Genomic DNA, 21,102 nt, shown 5'->3' with positions numbered 1-21,102 from the left:
TAACATGCAACGTGAAAGGCAAGATAAGCTGTAACCAGTAGGCGGGGGGGGGGGGGGGGGGGGGGGGGGAGAGAATGAAGCCTACCATGCCTGAAACTGCTGATGCAGAAATGTATGTAAGTCTTCAGGACATGAAGGTCTGAAGGCTGAGATAAGAGAATGTAAGCCAAGCATAAGAGCTACCCGTGAGTGGACACATGCAAGATAATACTCAAAATAGAAACTCCGTAGCTATGGAAAATTTACAGTTTGCAGAAAAGAAAAGGGGAATGGCCATAAGGGGTGGATGTTGACATACGATGCTTAGCCCTAATAGGTTATAGCTATGAAATCAATATCCAATGAAGAATTCAGGGGCAGAAACCTATGTTACAAATGAAGGAAATATAAGCTGTAAGAATTAAGAGATGTGTGTGCCTGCTTACTATAAGGAATGTTTGCTTACTATAAGAGACATCCATTCTTGCAAGGTTGTATTTTGAAATAATAAATTAATTAATTCTTCACCAATTTGTTTTATGAAGTTCTCTCCTTGTATAGGTTTTCAGGTTATCTAGAATCCATTTCTTACAGATAGTGTTCACAATGAGCTCCTTTTATTATTGAGCACAAAAAAAAAACAGCACAAAGGGCCTTTAAAAACAAAAGGGAACACAATTTTTTCATTAAAAAAAAGCCTTTAATAGTGAATTTTGATTGAAGAGAGACCCGACACGGGCCGTGTTTCGGTGCCACCGCACCTGCGTCAGGGGTCACACCAATGACAAAGGGGGATTCAATAGACCAATTTCAAAAGGCTGATGCTTTCCAAAATTCTGTGTGATATATTCCCTGCAAAGCCAGAAGAATCAGATGATGGTGACTGCGGTCTTGCAGCAGGTGCACTGGGCTCCTTCATACGGTTAATCACATTATCAGACAACTCAGCCAACCCGGGACTCTGCAGCAAAGGACCTCGCCATTGGTCCAAGCCACTCAGCCAACCTACTACTACTTAACATTTCTAGAGCGCTACTAGGGTTACGCAGCGCTGTACAATTTAACAAAGAGAGACAGTCCCTGCTCAAAGAGCTTACAATCTAATAGACAAGTGAACGGTCGGTCCGATAGGGGCAGTCAAATTGGGGCAGTCTGGATTCACTGAACAAAGGACAAATCAAGGTAGGGTATAAACAAAAAGTAGCACATATGAGTTTATCTTGTTGGGCAGACTGGATGGACCGTGCTGGTCTTTTTCTGCCGTCATCTACTATGTTACTTTGAGCAGGGACTGTCTCTCTTTGTTAAATTGTACAGCGCTGCGTAACCCTAGTAGCGCTCTAGAAATGTTAAGTAGTAGTAAGTAGTAGTAATTATAAATAAAGAATTTAAAACAAAGTGCCCCAGTGAAAGGATAGCTTAATTTTACTTCATGATATTTATATCTAGATATGGAAAGCTTTCTGATAAATTAAAAAGCTGTCAAATGAGTAAAACACAACAGAACCAAAATCTTTTGTCCTCCCCCTTTCAAGGCATTGGCTATTATTTTTAATAACATTTTGCTATTGTTTTGGGTGAACTAAAGCTCCGCCTACTAAGTGCGTATAATGGACTAGATAGAAACAACGAACGAGTCCCCGTCTCCTGTTTTCTTCAATCTCCTTGAACCACGAGAGAGGACGCACGTCCGCCTTCTAGCCCTCCCAGCACAGCGTGCTATGGCGCATGCGCACGTACCAAGTTCTTGCCAATGGGCGCGCAGCCATCTTTCCACGTTCTGGAAAACAAAACGGGGCACTGCGCATGCGCAAAGTGTTAGCCAAGTAAACCTCCTTCGTGCTAGCGGTCCCCTTCTTTTTTTCTTCCTCCTGGATAAAGACAATGCGCACGCGCATGTAGGGGAACAGAAGCCTACAGCCACAGGTTCTCAGCATTCCGGTAGGTGGCGCTAAGCGTTGAACGAGTTCGTGTATCGCCGCTGGCTTGGACTCCGGAGCGAGCGACGTCCTGCGGGAAGAAAGAGCGGAGGTCGCGCGCTAGCATGGGACGTCGGGCCCTGATCGCCCTGTTGTGCCTCTTCGCCCAGTCGGAGGGCGGCGTCTTCCGGGCTCGTCTCGGACGCGACGAGATGGCCGCGGCTGGAGCGCGCTGAGCGTGCGGTGGGGCTGTCCCGCTTCGCAGGCTGCGCACTCTTCTAGTCGCCCATGAAGGTAAGCGAGGCGGCCTAGGGGCCCGGCGAGGAGGCCTGGGTGCCGCTTCACAGCTCTTCTCTTGTCATGAGCTTCTTGCTTTTGTTCAGCATCCTCTTTCACTCGCTGTGTTTCGCACTCGCTTTGCAGCGTGATGTGTCTAGTGGGAGACGGGCTCTGTGTTTGTACTTGGTCTCGACTCGCTTGGGCGAAGGGGTAACGGGTGGCAGAAAACACAGTAGACCGCTTTGGAACTATGCTGCTTTGGAGGAGCTAATTTCTACCGATGTTTATTTTCATTCTAGTAGTAGAGTGGAAGTGGAAGTAGAAAGCATTGTATTTATTAACTACAATTTTAATAAATGCCTTGCTCAATAACCAGAAAGCAACTCAAATTAAGTAAAAGTTGTATTACAAAAGGGCCTAAAGTTTGTACGGGTGATTTAAAATCCGTAATGCAGGTATTCTTACACAGCCTTACATTCATTATTGTGTACACTAGTAAAAACAGGCCCGTTTCTAGCACAAATGAAACGGGCGCAAGCAAGGTTTTCCTTGGAGTGTGTATGTTTGAGAGACAATGTGTGAGAGTGACTGTGAGAGAGAGAGAGTGAATGTGTGAGTGTGATAGAGATTGAGACTGGGTGCGAGTGTGTGTGTGAGAGTGTGTGCCAGGGGCCCCCCCTCCCAGTTCCAGTGTCACTCCTTCCTCCGTGTTCCAGGGTCGTCGTCACCCCCCTCCTCCCTCTGAGTTCCAGGGTCGTCCCCGGCTTTTTTTTTCTATTTTTTTGTGCAGGTGGTGCATTCCAGATCCCCCTCCGAGTTCCTGACCCGTGGGACCCCCCTGCCGCGACCCTCTCGAACCCCCTTCCCGCCACCAACTCTCCCCTGCCGTGTACCTGTGCTGGCGGGGGACCCCAACCCCCGCCAGCCAAAGCCCTCTTGGCTGCGCGGCGTGGACGAATCATTTGATCAAGTTGCAATCTGTGTGCGTGCATCTGACATTAGACGTACGCACACAAACAAATTGCAACTTGATCAGATGATTCGTCCATGCTGTGCGGCCGAGAAAAAGACTTTGGCTGGTGGGGGGGGAGTGTTGGTGGTGGGAAGGAGGGCTCGAGAGGGTTGCGGCAGGGGGGTCCACGGGTCAGGAACTCGGAGGGGGGGGGGTCTGGAAATCGGAGGGAGGGAGGGATTCTTCTGACATCGCGTTACCATGGGCGGAGCAATTATGAAGCCTATGAACACTACAGGGCTTCACTGCCACGGAGTCAGCTTCAGAACGTTGGAGGTGCGAATTATTATATTAGAAGATTTGCAAATAGAATGTAAGGTTATATGAAGATGATTTTGTACTGAGAGTAAGTTCTATAACATAGAGCTTAGTAAACATAGTAGATGACGGCAGAAAAAGACCTGCACGGTCCATCCAGTCTGCCCAACAAGATAAACTCACATGTGCCATTTTTTGTGTATACCTTACCTTGATTTGTACCTGTCTTTTTCAGGACACAGACCGTATAAGTCTGCCCAGCACTATCCCCGCCCCCCAACCACCCGCCCCGCCTCCCACCACCGGCTCTGGCACAGACCGTATAAGTCTGCGCAGCACTATCCCCGCCTCCCACCACTGGCTCTGGCACAGACCGTATAAGACCGTAGTTGTATAAGACCGTATAAGTTGTTGACTCAAGGAAAATTGAATACCTGTGGCTGAAAAACACAGCATAGTGGGCAGGGTACATGGTGGAAGGATAGCTCTCTGACGCCCCCTAGGTCTGTGATATGTAGCCTTGTGGCAGCAGAGACTGCAGAACAAGGAAACGGATGTGCCTGAGAGGGGTCACAGCTGGAGGTTCCCTGCCTTTGGGATCTATTAAGAATTGCTGTGCTCCGAGGAGCTCTGCTTTCTGTTATACAGCTCGGAGAAAGTCCTTTGTGGCCAGCCCAGTGCAAGCCATTACATCTTCCTATAAACACCTCAAGACTGTGCCAGAAATTATGGCTTGGAGGACATACAGGAATAGGCTGGCCAGTTCTCCTCACGCTCCCAGTCTGCCAACGGAGTTCAAACCACTCACAAGGGGGGGATAGTAGGCTTGTACTTTTTGTTGTAAGGTTTTGTTTTTCTGTTCTTTATCACATTTGTGGTCTTCATTCTTTGCTCTTCTCTATATGCTAGACTATCGTAATTATTGGTTAAATGGGTCCAGTCAAAGAACCGTTTGTGTACTACTGATCCAAAATGTGTCCGATTGTTTATTATGCTATGCTTGACCCTATGATTGTTAGTCTATTGGTTGCTTTTTAACTATATACTCAAGTTTAAAGAGCAGATTTCCTACTCCTCTTTTTTTTGTGTGTCTGTTCTTTAATACTGGTTATTTCCTTGTGTTAACTTTGTTCTTATTCCAAAATCTACAATAGGTAGATACCCCTGATGATGTGGATAACACGACGAATGATTTAGCAAAACTAGAGGAGTGGTCTGAAATTTGGAAGCTTAGATTTAATGCTAACCCCCCCCCCCCCCCCCCCCCCACAAGATCCTGTATTTGGGGTGCAAAACCCCAAGGAAACAATGTAGTTTAGGAGGTAAAGAACATTTTGTGCACGAAAGAGGAGCATCGGTTGGGTGTGATCATATGTGATGACCTTTAAGGTAGACAAACAGGTAGAAAAGGTGATGGTGAAAGCTAGAAGGATGCTTGGGTGCATAGGGAGTGGAATGGCCACTAGGTAAAAGGAGGCAATGAGGTCTTACCAGAGTCTTATATTGGGGCATCATTTAGGATATTGTGTATAATTCTGGAGACCACACCTTCAAAAATATATAAATAGAAAGGAGTTTGTCCAGAGGGTGGCTACTAAAGTGGTCAGTGTTTCTTGTCATAAAGCTTACAGGGACAGACTTAAAAATCGCTATGTATACTTTGGAAGAAAAGAAGAAGGGAGATATAGAAACATGACGGCAGATAAAGGCCAAATGACCCATCCAGTCTGCCCGTCCTCTGTAACCCATAATTCTTCTTGTTCCTAAGCGATCCCACATGCTTATCCCATGCCTTTTTAAATTCTGGAACAGTCCTCGACTCCACCACCTCCACCGGGAGGCCATTTTTTGGGATTAAACTTTACTTGCCAAATATCGGTCCATTCCTCTAGCTTCGCTAGGTCCTTCCTCCATGTCATTCACACCCTCCAGGGTGTCCACCCTGTTGCAGACTGAAGTATCATCCGCAAAGAGACAAACCTTACCAGACAGCCCTTCCGCAATATCGCTCACAAAGATGTTAAAAACAAGCCGGTCCTAGGACCGATCCCTGCGGTACTCCACTGACGACATCCTTTTCTTTAGAGCAAGCTCCATTTACCACCACCCTCTGCCTCCTACCATTCAACCAATTTTTTTACCCAATCAGTTACTCTAGGTCCCACACTGAGGGCACTCAATTTATTTATCAGTCGCCTGTGCGGAACCGTGTCAAAGGCTTTTTCTGAAATCCAAGTATACCACAACAAGCGCCCCTCCCACATCCAACTGTTTGGTCACCCAGTTGAAGAAGACAGTCAGATTCGTCCGACACAACCTGCCACTAGTGAAGCCATGCTGCCTCGGGTCCCGCATTCCATGTAGTTAAAGAAATGTCACAATCCTCTTCTTTAGAAGCGTTTCCATTAGCTTACTCACCACCGAGGTCAGACTGACAGGTCTGTAATTCCCTACCTCCTACTTACCCTGTTGTGCAAAGGAACCACATCCGCCCTTCTCCAGTCCACCGGGACCACTCCAGTTTCTAAGGAAGCTTTGAAGAGGTCCGTCAGCGGAGCCGACAGAACTTCTCTGAGTTCCTTGAGCATCCTCGGGTGTATCCCATCAGGCCCCATCGTTCTATCTACTTTTAGTTTGGCAAGCCCGTCACAAACACAGTTCTCCGTAAACGGGTCTTGGTCTACCATACCTCCATCTCCTTTAGCCTTTGCTTTGCTTTCTGCAGCCCTACCCCCATTTTTTCATTTGTGAACACAGAGCTAAAGTAATCGTTAAGCAGTTCAGCTTTATCCTTATCATCTTCTACACATTTCTCTCCCTCAGCTTTGAGCCTCACAATGCTATTATGGCACTTCCTCTTGTCACTCAGATATCTGAAAAAGGTCTTGTCCCCCAATTTTACCGTATTAGCTATCTTTTCCTCCATTTGCCGCTTCGCTTTCCTGATAGCTTTTACAGCTTCTCTTCGCTTATTTAGGTATTCTCTCCTGTCTTCATCTTTCTGAGTCGTCTTATAATGTGCAAAGGCTAGCCTCCTTTCCCTTATCTTTTCAGCTACTACATTCGAGTACCAGAGAGGCCTTCTTTTCCTCTTTTATGCACTTTTCTAACATAAAGGTTAGTCGCCTTTAATATAGCTCCTTTCAGTCTCGTCCATTGCTGTTCTACATCCTTCAGCTGTTCCCATCCTGCTAACTGTTCCTTGAGAAATTCCCCCATCTCGGCAAAGTTTGTTCTTTTGAAATCCAGGACCTTCAATCTCGAGTGAACTCTCTCTTCTGTTTTAATATTGAACCATACCATACGATGATCACTAGATGCCAAATGGTCCGCCACCTTGACATCAGAAACGTACTCTCCATTCGTAAGCACCAGGTCCAGAACAGCTCCATCCCACGTCGGTTCCGTCACCCACTGCCGGAACAATTCTTCCTTTATGGAATCTTAGATCTCTTTGCTTTTAGACGACCCCGCAGCTGGGACACCCCAATAAACATCCAGCATATTGAAGTCACCTATCAGTAGTACTTCCCCTTTCCTAGCTATCTTGCGGATGTCTTCAATTAAGTCCCTGTCCAGTTCCTCTGACTGTGAGGGAGGTCTGTATATCTCTCTCTTCCTTGTCATCAAGCAGATGAATCCATTACGAGTGGGTTGTGTCCATCAACCAGCAGGGGGAGATAGAGAGCACTGAAAAACCATAGTGCCTCATGGCCAGCTAGCTCTCCATCTGCCTCTTCAGTATTCTCTATCTCCCTAGCAGGGTGGTTGCAGCTTGTTTAAGCTCCTTCAGAAAATCTGCCTGGGGTGGCTCCTGTGCTTTTGCCAGTTGTAGCAGGGGTGTTGTGGCTGATGGTGCCCACTTTAAAGGCAAATAGGTTAGCCCATTCCCTGCCTTACCCGGCCCCCGATGTGTAAATAGACAAATAGGCAAGCTCTGTCTTTGCCCACACTGTGGATGCAGGCACATAGGTTTGCCCTTTCCCTGCCTTTCCCACACTACTGATCCTCCGGAGTTGGAAATTTGCCTCTTTCGCTGTTGCCTCAAACTTTTCTCACAGCGTTAAAAAAAAAAAAAAAAAAAGTTGCGTCGCGCTTTGGCGCTGCGATCCCAGAAAAGAAGTTTTCTTCTGATTGTGCAGCGTGAGCAGAGCTTGGAGACTCGGTCTGGTGAGGTAAGAGCATTTTGTAGCTCCTCTAGGGAGGGCCCGCAATCGGGACGATTTTGGCGCGAAATCCGCCATTTTGAATTTCCGCCGTTTTCGGCGATGGCTGCTGAGAAAGTAAAGCGCTGTTCCGTTTGTGGCAAGTGCAAATCTGCAGTGGGGCTCTGTAAGGCATGCTTTTCAGACGGTAGAGCCGGCCCGAGCATGGCGAGCGATATTCCTTCCCGCTCCATGGAGCTGGCAGCGGGCGCCATTTTGCAGCAGCATGGTGCGACCCCCGCTGAGGCGGAGGGGTTTGAGCCTGGAGGGGCGCCTCGTGTAGAGGCTAATAAAAGAGCTGTTTCCCCTGGACTGGAACCGGGAGGCCAGGGTGAGCCATTTTTCCCTGAATTCGTTTTATTGCTGCATAATGCATACATGTTAAAAAGAGCTCTTCCTCAGGGGTCCCCTGTGGCCCTGCTTTCTGTATCCCCTCCAGTGGAGTCTGGCCTTGGATTACCGTCAGGCGCGTTTTCCCCTGACAGATGGCCGCAAGACAAGCGCAGAAGGGTGGATTCCCCTTCAGAGTGGGGCACCCTCTTTTTCCCCCTCGTGGTTGGGATGTGAGGACTCTGAGGGGTCTGGCAGGCCCTCATGGTCTGGAGAGCCAGAAGAAGGTGCAGGATTGCCACCGGATCCAGATGATCCTTCCGTGGTGAGGATTTTCCACCACGATGAGCTGCCAGCGCTTATTACTGATGCCTTGCAGGTCCTCTCTATAGAAGACCCTGGGAGTACTGAGACCACCTCCGGTAATCCGAGGATGGCAAGTACTAAGAAGCCTGCTCGAGCCTTTCCTTTGCATGACTCCAACCAAGAGCTTATCATGGCTCAATGGGCTGACCCCGAGGGGCCTTTGAAAGTCGCCAGGGCTATGGGGCAATTATACCCTCTAGGTGAGGAGCATTTGGCGTGCCTAGCAGTGCCTAAAGTGGATGCCCTAGTCACGGCTGTGACAATGAAAACTACTCTCCCAGTGGAAGGAGGAGTTGTCCTGAAGGACATGCAGGACCATCGCCTGGAGGCAGCTATGAAATGGTCCTTTGAAATTTCAGGCCTATCCTTACGGGCGTCTGCATGCAGCTGCTACGCTGCCCGAACCTGCCTCGCTTGGTTACAACAGGCAGTGGAACAGCCCAGAGATGGAGCGGAGCCCCTTTCGGTGGTGGCACCGCGGTGGAGACGGCCTTGTCTTTTTTGACTGACCCCCTTTATGATCTGGTCAGAGCTTCAGCTAAACAGATGGCTGTAGCGGTGGCGGCTCGCCGTCTTCTGTGGCTACGGCATTGGGCAGCTGACATGGCTTTTAAGCAAAGGTTGGTGAAGTTGCCCTTTCAAGGCCTTCTCCTATTTGGTGAGGAGTTGGAGAAAATTGTAAAAGGCCTGAGGATAGGCTGCAGCCTTCTTCCAAGGGTCAGGCGGTTCCCTCTTGCAGACCTCGCTTCCGTGAAGCTAGAAGGTACCGCCCGGGACGTTCTGCTGGGTTCACTTTGCGTGCCCGTTTTCAGCAGAGGAACTCCTTTTGCTCGGACAAACGTTCCGCAGCAGCAGGCTCAAGACCTGGAGTTCATGGGCGACCCTCTCAATGATGGTGTGCCGGCCCCCTCCTCGATTCCTGTGATAGGAGGACAACTTTCCCTCTTTCTCGAGGAGTGGGCCAAGATTACCTCAGATCAGTGGGTCTTGGACCTGATCAGAGAAGGCTATAGACTAGAATTCAATGCCCCGATAAGAGACGTGTTTGTGGAGTCCCGATGCGGTTCTGCCGCCAAACGGGCGGCGGTAGAGGAGACCTTGCAAGGCTTGATTCACATTGGGGTGGTTTCCCCCCGTGCCTACCTCCGAATGGGGCTCTGGCCGTTACTTCATTTCCTTCGTGGTGCCGCGAAAAGGAGGGTCTTTTTGGCCTGTCCTAGACTTAAAACAAGTCAACAAGTCTCTGAACGTGCGGCATTTTCACATGGAAACCCTGCGCTCCATCATTGCGGCGGTACAGCCAGGAGAGTTTCTCACGTCTCTGGACCTGAAAGAAGCTTACTTGCACATAACGATTTGGCCCCCACACCAGAGGTTTCTGCGTTTTGCGGTGATGGGAAAATATTTCCAGTTTCGGGCCTTGCCTTTTGGCCTCGCCATAGCTCTCCGAACCTTTTCCAAGGTAATCGTGGTGGTAGCTGCTTTTCTCAAGCGAGAGGGTATCCGGGTTCACCCGTACCTAGGCGACTGGCTCATCAGAGCAGACTCTGCCGAAGAGAGTCATCAGGTTACAGCCAGAGTGGTCTCAGTACTGCGATCTCTGGGCTGGGTCATCAATATAGCCAAAAGTCACCGGACCCCCTCTCAATCTCTAGAATATTTGGGGGTCTGGTTCGACACAGCCTCGGGGATGGTCTTCCTACCCGAGCAAAGGCGGTGCAAGCTTCAGAACCAGGTCCGTCTGCTCCTGAGGATGCTTCACCCACGAGCTTGGGACATTGTCCAGCTGTTGGTGTCGATGACGGCCACTTTGGAACTGGTGCCTTGGGCGAGAGCACACCTGAGACCTCTGCAGTGCTCCCTGCTTCAACGGTGGTCTCCAATATCTCAGGATTATCAATGCAGACTCACGTGGCTCCCTGTGGGCCGGCTCAGTATGGAGTGGTGGCTCTCAGACAACATGCTGCGGCGAGGAATGCCGCTAGCGCTCCCCGATTGGTGCCTGGTGGTAACAGATGCCAGCCTGAAGGGCTGGGGTGCTCATTGCCGGGGAAGGCATGCCCAGGGTCTATGGACACCTGAGAAGTTGGAGTGGTCCATCAATCGCTTGGAGTTGAAAGTGATTTTCCAGGCGCTTCTGGCCTTTCCATTGACCCTGGAAGGATTGGCTGTCAGAGTCCTGTTGGACAACACGACAGCAGTGGTCTACATAAATTGCCAAGGAGGCACTCAGTGTATGGCACTAGCTGCGCAGGCCGCGCAGATTTGCCACTGGGCCGAGCTTCATCTGTAGTTTCTGTCAGCAGCTCATATTGCAGGTCAGAGCAACGTGCAAGCCGATTATCTGTGCAGGAATCAAATCGACCCAGCGGAATGGAACCTTGTAGACAAAGTATTCCTGCAGATATGTGCCAAATGGGGAAAGCCCGTAATAGATCTTATGGCGTGAAGCACAAATGCCAAAGTCCCGTGCTTCTATAGCAGATGGCGAGATCCTCGTTTGGCAGGGTTGGATGCTTTGGCTCAACCCTGGCCTCAGGGCCTCCTGTATGTGTTCCCTCTGTGGCCCTTGGTAGGGCAAGTACTCCTGCGGATTCGGCTCCACCAAAGAGAGGTGGTTCTCTTTACCCCGGATTGGCCCAGGAGGGAGTTGTATGCGGACCTCCGGCGGATGCTGGTAGAGGATCCCCTGCCGTTACCTCTGGTACTGAACCTGTTGTCACAGGGCCCGGTGACCATGGAGGACGCCTGCCGCTTTGGTCTTACGGCATGGCTATTGAGAGGGCGCAATTGAGAGACAAGGGATATTCCAGTAAAGTCATTTCCACTCTCCTACAGGCCCGCAAGCGTTCCACTTCCGTGGCCTATGCCAGGATTTGGCGCCAATTTGAGGCTTGGTGTGCTTCTAAAGCGATCACACCCATGCGGGCTTCTGTCTCGCCGATATTTGACTTTTTGCAGGACGGTTTACAAAAAGGCTTGGCCTATAATTCCCTGCGTGTTCAAGTGGCAGCCTTAGCATGTTTTCGAGGGAAGGTCTCTGGCTTCTCTCTGTCTGCTTGCCCGGATGTGACACGGTTTCTTAGAGGGGTGCTCCGGCTCCGTCCTCCCGTGCGGGCCCCGTGTCCGGCCTGGAACCTGGGGTTAGTTTTAAAGGCCCTTCAGTGTTCGCCCTTCGAGCTGCTTAGTCGAGCTTCGGAGAAGGATGTGACCTTAAAGACGGTCTTTTTGGTGGCTGTGACATCGGCGAGACGGGTATCTGAGCTCCAGGCGCTGTCCTGTCGAGACCCATTTCTGCAATTCTCAGAGTCCGGAGTAATGGTTTGTACGGTGCCCTTACTTCATGCCTAAGGTGGTTTCAGCGTTTCACCTAAACCAGCCTATTTTCCTGCCCTCCTTTTCTAAAGAGGAGTTTCCAGAAGCCTATTGGCAGTTGTACCTGCTGGATGCTCTGTTGCAATATCTGCGCATGTCAAATGCCTTCAGGACCTCTGACCATCTTTTTGTTCTTTTGTCAGGTCCGTGCAGAGGGTCTCCAGCGTCTAAGGCCACTGTAGCCCGTTGACTCAAAGAAGCTATCTTTTCAGCATATTTGCTATCTGGCCGGCCTCCGCCTGAAGACTTTAAGGCACATTCCACAAGAGCGATTTCCTCTTCTTGGGCTGAAACTGGAGCACTCTCCCTTCAAGAGATATGTAGTGCAGCTACTTGAGCTTCTAAGCTCTCTTTTGCCCGACATTACAGGCTGGATGTGGCTGCCAGGAGAGACGCGCATTTTGGAGCACAAGTGCTGGCGCGTGGTGTGGCTTGTTCCCACTCTATCTAGGGATTGCTTTGATACATCCCACTTGTAATGGATTCATCTGCTTGATGACAAGGAAGGGAAAATTAGGTTCTTACCTTGGTAATTTTCTTTCCTTTAGTCATAGCAGATGAATCCATGAGCCCTCCCTCAGTAGTTCATTATGCGATTCGTGTTACTTTTATGTTCAGTTTTTCCTGTAGATATGTTCCCTCATTGGGGTAATTTGGAAAACAGTCTTCAGGATTTCTGTTCAGTTACAGGAGGATGAGTCCATTCCCTCCTTTGACTTATAGCTCTAGTTTTGGGGCGTTCATCCGCTGTGAGGAAAGTTCAGGTTGTTATGCTTTGTGGTGTAACACTGCTTTGGAAGCTTCAAGTACTGAAGAGGCAGATGGAGCTAGCTGGCTATGAGGCACTGTGGTTTTTCAGTGCTCTCTATCTCCCCCTGCTGGTTGATGGACACAACCCACTCGTAATGGATTCATCTGCTATGACTAAAGGAAAGAAAATTACCAAGGTAAGAAACTAATTTTCCCATATAGATACATTTTCTTTTCCCTCTTTCCAGTTTAACCCTTTTAAATGCCTATGCAGCATAAATGCACAGGAAGCAAGTCTTTCAATTGAAAGGAAGCTTTGGAACAAGGGGAGCAGAAGATGAAGGTAAAAGGAGTTGGACTCAGAAGTAACCTGAAGAAATACTTCTTCACGGAAAGAGTGGTGAATTTATGGAACAGCCTCCTGGTGAAAGTGGTTGAAACGAAAATAGTATCTGAATTCATGGAGCTTGGGACGTGACCCATTTACTTCTTAGCTTATTTTTTTTCCGTTTCCTATTCTCCCATCTCATGTATCCTCTTCTCTCTCCTCTCCCCATCTTCCTCTGACCTGTTTTTCTTCATCATCATTGTCCTGTTATTTTATTTTTGTGTAAACTTCTTAGTCACCTGTTCGGATCAATTTTGTGGTATATTAAATATACAAATATAAATACATAGGAGCTGTAAGGGAGTGATAGGAAGAGTAGATGGCATAGATGGGCAGACTGAATAGGCCGTGTGGTCTTTATCCGCTTACATTTTTCTATATTTCTGTGTTGTGACATTTACTTTTCACTTTTACCAGCTTTGTTGGGATTGTTCTAGAGACTCTGCCTTCTATATTTTGGTTCCATTACCATGGAACCCCCTTCACAAGTTAACATTTGTTTAGAACCTATCTTGCCAAGATTTGTTGGCCCTTAAGACTTTTCTTTAGCAAGGATTTCAGTGATATCTGTTCTTAGTTTGGGTTACTAGGATGGGCAGCACTTAACCTTTCTGCTTTTTTCTTTCCCTTTTGTTTTGTTGTGAATTGTAAATCTCTATGTGTATGAATTGTGGTATGTCAAGTATTTGAATAAACAATATACAAGATAGGTATCGGGTGACTGATTATTTTCCTTGTTTAGGTGAGCAGAGAGATTTGTCCAGTTTTCCCTTTCAATCCAACAAAGCTTTTGATACGGTTTTCTATAGGTGACTTAAATTAAACTGAATACCTTAGCTATGGGCCCTAAAGTGAGTGTCTAGGTTATAGTTTACATCTGATTGGCAGTATATCAAATTTTAATCATAGCCATCTGAGCATTTACAAAAGATAGGAATAGAGTAAAAAGTTACAAAATATAATTAGAGAAGGATATAACAGATAAAAGGCGCCGAAGTAACAAAATAGGTGGTATCTCAGATTCCTAAGAAGAATGTTGTTGAGAAAAAAACAAACAGATTGGAATACCTCAAAGGATACTGGTAAATGGAGTTGACTCTGAAGACAAGAGATGTTACCAGTTGTGTGCTTTAGGGATTGGTTCTCGGTCCTTGTTCTTTTTAACTTAAAAAAAAAAATAAAAAAGGTACCTAGCAGTAAACAAGGGACTAGTTAGTGGCTGACAATTATGAGGCCTTGCCAATCCCATGCATTCTGCATCCATTATATCGGGTGGTGGTACTTTGGACCACAAACTTTGGTTTTCACAATATCAATACGTTCTTACTCAGCCTTTGATCAGCACCCCTTTTGGTGGAGAATGTACTACTACAGGAACTTCACTACAAGTTTCTTCTGAGGATGTATTATCCACCCTTCTTGAGCCCAAAAAATGGGCTGTCCAATGGATAGATTTTTTATTTTTATTTATTTTATTTTTTGTTACATTTGTACCCCGCGCTTTCCCACTCATGGCAGGCTCAATGCGGCTTACATATTGTATACAGGTACTTATTTGTACCTGGGGCAATGGAGGGTTAAGTGACTTGCCCCCAGTCACAAGGAGCTGCCTGTGCCTGAAGTGGGACTCGAACTCAGTTCCCCAGGACCAAAGTCCACCACCCTAACCACTAGGCCACTCCTCCTTCACGCCTGTGCTTTGCCAGTTGAGCAGGGGTGTTGTGGCTGGTGGTGCCCACTTTAAAGGCATATAGGTTTGCCCTTTCCCTGCTTTACCCATTCCCCTGTCCTCCCGGAGTCCCTCTGTTGCTGCCTGCCTCCAACTTTCCTCACAGCGTTAAAAAAAAAAAAGTGTGTGCTTTTACTGCGTGGCTGTTCTGAAGCTTTTTCCAGAGATTCTGGTTCAGTGCAGCTTGACCGGAGCTCGTTGACTCGGTCTTCTGAGGTGAGAGTAGTGCCCAGCTCCTCCAGGGAGGTCCCGCAGACGCCGTTCTGAATGGGGTAAGTTTTGGCACGACGCTGCCATTTTATTGCTTTATTTCCGTCCAGTCGGGCAATGGCTGCTGAGGGAGTTGAGTGCTGCTCCTGTTGTGGTAAACGCAGATCAGCAGCGGGGCTAATCAAAACGTGCTCCTTAGACGCTTGTGCTAGTACGAGCATGGCGATTGATGATTCTTCCCGCTCGATGGAGCTGGCAGCGGGCGCCATTTTGGAAGCGCTGCATGTCTTGACCCTCGCGGTTGCGGAGGAGTCTGCGTGCAGGGGGACACCTCATTTAGAGGCTGCCAGAGGAGCTCCAACGTCCGTTTCTCCTAATTTGGAGGCGGAGGGTCAGGGTGAGTTTTTCGGTGTCTGACACTGCGTTCCCTCCGGGTGTTGTTGCCCCGGGGATGGCTTCAGATGTTATTTCCTCCCCTGAGCGTTGGAAACACGCTAAACATAGATGGGTAAATTCCCCGTCTGAAAGTAGCGCATATCCTCCCCCCCCCCTTCCTTGGTCGGGCTGTGGGGAGTCTGAGATATCTGGCAGGCTCAGGGATGGATGATCCAGATGAGGGGGTGCCTGTTTGCCACTGGATTTGGATGATCCCAATGCGGTTTGGATTTTCCACCGCGACGAGCTGCCAGCTCTCATTACTGATGCCTTTCAGGCCCTCTCGATTGATGATTCTGCTGAAGGAGAGGCTTCCTCTGTTAATCTTAGGATTGCGAGTACTAAGGAGCCTAGTCGGGCCTTTCCGGTTCATGACTCCACCCAAGAGCTTATTTCAGCTCAATGGTCTGACCCCGATTGGCCTTTGAAAGTGGCCAGGGCTATGGGTCAGCTTTACCCTCTGAGTGAGGAGCACTTGGCCTCTTTGGGGATGCCTAAAGTGAATGCGTTGGTCACTGCGGTGACTAAAAAGACCACTCTCCCAGTAAAGGGAGGGGTCACTTTGAAAGACATGCAGGACCGGCGGCTGGAATCCGCGCTGAAGCGGTCCTTTGAAATTGCGGGCCTTGCTTTAAGGGCGTCTATTTGCAGTTCCTATGCAGCCCGGGCATGTCTTTCCTGGTTGCAACAGGCGGTGGAACAGACCGCGGATGGTGCGGTTTCCCTCTCTGAGGTTGCCCCGCGGATGGAGTCAGCCCTATCATTTTTGGCTGACGCCCTTTATGATCTGGTCAGAGCTTCGGCTAAACAGATGTCTGTGGTGGTTTCTGCCCGCCAACTTCTTTGGCTGCGGTATTGGGAGGCTGACATGGCCTCTAAGCAAAGGCTGGTGAGGTTACCCTTTCAGGGTCTCTGTTATTTGGAGAGGAATTAGATTGTGAAAGACCTGGGGGACTCTAAGCCCCAGCGGTTACCTGAGGATAGGCCGAGGCCTTCTTCCAAGGGTCCTGTGTTTCCCTCCTCTTCCAGACCTCGCTTCCGTGAAGCTCGCAGGTATTGCCCGGGGCACTCTGCTGGGTTTTCTCAATGTGCCCGTTTTCAGCAGAGGAACTACTTTCGCTCGGACAAACGCTCCGCAATGGCCGGTTCAAGGCCAGAAGTTCAGGGGCGTCCTCCACAATGATGGGACGCCGGTCCACTCCTCGATTCCTGCAGTAGGAGGACGTTTTTCCCTCTTTCTAGAGAAGGGACCAAGTTTACCTCGGATCAGTGGGTCCTGGACCTGATCAGAGAAGGTTACCGACTGGAATTCGGTGCCCCGGTGAGAGACGTGTTTGTGGAGTCCCAATGCGGTATGTGCAGAATGTGGTGTACTTTTGGTAAAGTTTTCTCACTCACTATCTACAGTTAGCAACAGTTTAAGTGGACAACTTAATGAGTAGACCCCACAGTGGTTGAATGGGTTAAGTACTGGTTGCCCAGAGGGCCATAACATGAAATGATAACTGGTGAAGTACCTCAGTCCTGGAGCTGGGCCTTTCAGTATTTTATAAAGGGATTTGTAGAAAAGGTTTGAAATAAGGTCTGCAACAGAACAAACTATGACAGACAAAATGAGACACAGTCCAAGATAGTTGTGTGAATGAATGTTTATGTAAAATTAAGTGAAAAGGAAAATGTAAAGCCTTATTCTGGGACGTGGAACTCGAAGGAAGCATTAAATAAGGGGCTGAGATGTCCGGGGGGGGGGGGGGGGGGGGGGGGGCTGATGATGATAGGTTGCAAAATAGTGCAACAGGGTGATTGGAGCCAGAGGAATGCTAGGCCCATGGAGAAAGCTATTATAAGAACTGCCATACTGGGTCAGAGCAAAGGTCCATCAAACACAGTATCCTGTTTCCAATCCAATAGTGGCCATTGGCTACCTACAACTAGTTAGCAGGATCCTCAAAAGTAGATTTTAGGCTGATTACTCTCAGGGTAAAAAGTGGCCTTTCTTTTTTTTTTTTTTTTTTCCAAGTTTATTTATAATTTTAACAGAACAATAATACAAACCAACGATCCTTATCACCCATATGTATGTAACATTACATTTCTCTTCCATCTGCTAGTTAAACATGTAGTTATATAGATACAATATTAAACAGCCTCTTATGAAACCATCCCCCCCTCCTCCCCTACCCCCCTATATGTAGCAGTCTTACTATAACTCATTTCGTACAGTTTCATATGGTTGCCAAATCTTCTGGTATATATGGAGTTGACCCTTTCGTACGGCTGTCAACTTCAACATCAAATGCAGGTAGTCAACTCTGGTTAACACCTCTTTAGCAGTGGGCGCTGCCACTGCCCTCCAGGCCCTCGCCAGCGCCATCTTTGCCGCCACAAAAAACTGGATCGCCAACCTATGTTCATGTTTCCGGCTTCCCGGGGGCCTGGTTTGCAGCAAACACACCTCCATCCGCTGAGGGTATACCCCTTGCACCACCTTATTCACCAGCTCTAGTATCTGAGTCCAGTAAATCTGGACTTTGGGGCACTCCCACCATATGTGTATAAAAGTTCCACTCTCTCCACATTCCCGCCAGCAATTTGCCGAGGTATGTGGGTACATTTTATGCAGCCGATCAGGTGTATAATACCACCAGTACAGGATTTTATATCCATTCTCTATTGTGGTTTGAGCGATGGAAGGTTTGAGCAGGTATCAAAAGCTACTCGTCCACCAGTTGGGTGTAGGGCTATTCTGTAGAGTCTCCTCCCATCTCCTTATATAATATTCCTGTGGCGTTGAGAGGTATAAGAGTGCTCTGTATAGCCGGGTGATACTACCCCGCCCTCCCCCCTTTCCCATTGCCTGTTCCAGTCTCGTTGCTGCAAGTTCCAATTCTTCTTTTGCCCTTCGGAGGATATAATTTCTTAAGCAATGATAGTAAACTGGATCCCGCTCTTCTAACCCATATTCATCTTGTAGTTCCTCAAAATTCTTTATTTTCCCATCAACCCATAATTGGTCCAGTTTATATAGCCCCTTATCTGCCCATTGTTGGTAAATGTATTCTGAACCCCCCAGTGGAAAACCCGGCGCGCCCCTAATTGCCATCTGCAAAAAGTATCTCCTCTCAGGAAACACCCTTCTACGCACACACAACCATGTGTTTAGCAAATGACTCATTCCTAATGGTAATCTGCGTATTTCTGCTAATATTTCTTTCTCTGATTTCCACAGTATATCTTCTATAAATCGCGTTCTCATCCAAGCCCTTTCCCAGTGTAACCATTTCTTAGTAGTCCACGGGGTCCAGTCAGCCATTATGCGAAGCTGGGCTGCCTGATAGTATAGACTGAAATTTGGGACTCCCATTCCTCCTTTGTCTGGGGTTTGGAACAGCATTGTCCGCCGTACCCGTGGCGGTAAAAGTGGCCTTTTTCAAGTCTACCTTAATGATGGTTTGTGGACTTCCTCTTGGAATTTCGGAATTATTATTATTATTATTATTTTTTAACCCAGCTGCACTGTGCTTTCCTTTGGCAACAAATTCCAGAGCTTTTTATATGTTGTTAAAAGAAAAAGAAATTACACCAATTTGTTCTTGCTTTCATGAATTGGCGTTCCTTTCTTGGTTTATATATTTTCATTATTGTACACCACTTCCTTATTCTTAAAAGAAAAGTGGTGTATCAAATAAAGTAAACCATAAAAGCAAGTACCTTGAATGTCACCTAGTCTTTGAAAGAGGAAGTAACTGATTTGCATATATTTGTTAAAACTCACCTCATGATTTTTGTAGCCCTCTTTATTTCCCTTCAGTAGTCTCTTAACCTTAAGAATCCTAACTTTCTTTTTCCTGCTAGACCCATCCAATAGATTCTTACCTGCAGATGGAGGTTGAGATACTGAACACTTCATTGATGTCACTGGTATAATAGCAGAATCAGTCTGGATTCTTTCATTATTTTTCTATGTCCTTCATACGGTGTAAGTTGTACTGACTCCTGGTTGCAGTTCAAGGTCTGTGTCTCCTGTGGTCAAGATCACTGGCTGGTATAACTCCTGAGGTTTGAGGCCGTGGTCAAGATCACTGGCTGGTATAACTCCTGGGGTTTGAGGCCAAGGTCCTTACCTGACTTGAGCCCACGGGGGTCCTTAGAGGAATAATGAAGCATTGACTGTGCTAGGGGAAATTATATGTCCTCCTCCTGGGCCTGAGATCCTGCACTCCATTAGGAATGAGGAAACTGAAATTCCAAGATTGTTTATTATGAAAAGTACAGCAGAATTGGGCAGTAATATACAGAGTTTCTTGATGAATGGCTACCAAATTCTGACTTAGGTAACAAAACACTGACTGAAGTATTAGTCTGCCCCTGCCTGCATTTCACAAATAAAATACTTAAGTTATCTACCCCCGCACCAGGTATTTAAATTAAACCACCATCCAACCTTTTAGTGGCTAATGACACTTTCTACAAATCCAGGCTGGGATGACTTCTCCACACTGACAACTGGCTGTCTACAGACAGTGAGACACATACGAACATAACAGCCATACTGGGTCAGACCAATGGTCCATGTAGCTCAGTATCCTCCTTCCAATATTGACCAATCTAAGTCACAAGTACCTGGCAGAGTGGAGGAGTAGCCTAGTGGTTAGTGCAGTGGACTTTGATCCTGGGGAACTGAGTTTGATTCCCACTGCAGCTCCTTGTGGCTCTGGGCAAGTCACTTAACTCTCCATTGACCTTGGTACAAAATAAGTACCAGAATATATGTAAACCATTTTGAATGTAGTTGCAAAAACCTCAGAAAGGCGGTATATCAAGTCCTATTTCCCTTCCCTAATTAGCAGCAGTGTTCTATGCTTCCAATCCTGGGGCAAGCAGTGGCTTCCCCATGTCCATCTCAATAACAGATTATGGACTTTTCCTTCAGAAACTTGTCCATACCTTTTTAAAACCCAGATACACTAATTGCCGTTGCCACATCCTCCGGCAGTGAGTTCCAGAGCTTAACTATTCTTTGAGTGAAAAAATAGTTCCTCCTATTTATTTTAAAAGTAATTTTAATTTCATTAAGCATTCCCTGGTCTTTGTACTTTTTGAAAGCGTGAAAAATCGATTCACTTCTGTCCGTTCTACACTACTCGGGATTTTGTAGATATTGGTCATACCTCCCCTCAGCCATCTGTTTTTCAAGCTGAAGAGCCCTAACCTCTTAAGCCTTTCCTTATATGAGAGGAGTTCCATCTTCTTTAATCTTTTCTAATTCTGCTATTTCTTTTTTGAGATACGGTGAACAGAATGCTCTGTTTTTATTGTGTATTTATTTTTGTAAACCACCTAGGTTTTTAAAATAAGTTTTAAAAAAATTAAAGAAAATGTACATGTCACGAAACGCCAAGCTACCCGCCTGGGGCTACCCTGCGGCCACTTAGGTCTATCCCCAGCACAGCTCAGGTCCACCTGCAACTGCTGCTTGTGCTCTACGCTAGCATCCACCTCTCACCGACTGGGTCCCAGCCGTCTCTGGGTGAGTCTCCTGCTCTCAAATTATCGCCAGTGATTCCTAGGTTAGTGGGGCCACACTCCCACTGGTCTCACAGTTCCTAGAAAGCACCCACAGATTCAACAGACAACCAGGATTCTTAGTCAGTCCGGACAAGCAGAGGCAATAAACTAAAAATGTTTGTTGTCATGAAAAATTAGAACAATGAGCAGAAAAGATGCAAGCAGGAAAACAATAACAGTTAACTGAAATATGGATAAATTGTAAAACTAAACATTTGTTTACTATCTAAATAGTACCTGGGGAGATTAGTACATATAGCTGCTCACGGGTTATCAAATATAACTGTTCACAGGGCCTC

General features: G+C 47.4%; 1 protein-coding gene across 1 annotated transcript in view; it reads left to right on the top strand.

The window, feature by feature from the left end:
* Positions 1-1,891: 1,891 nt before the first annotated feature.
* The window catches only part of HIPK3 (homeodomain interacting protein kinase 3), a 283,073-nt gene continuing 263,862 nt past the window's right edge, over positions 1,892-21,102 (top strand). The window contains 1 exon segment of the mRNA XM_030200637.1: positions 1,892-2,192. The gene's annotated coding sequence lies outside the window, so the exon portion shown is untranslated.

This window comes from Microcaecilia unicolor, chromosome 4, assembly GCF_901765095.1.
Source record: "Microcaecilia unicolor chromosome 4, aMicUni1.1, whole genome shotgun sequence".
Lineage (NCBI taxonomy): Eukaryota > Metazoa > Chordata > Amphibia > Gymnophiona > Siphonopidae > Microcaecilia > Microcaecilia unicolor.
Note: the sequence above shows the minus strand (reverse complement) of the source record. Positions and strands in the feature narration are given on the sequence as shown.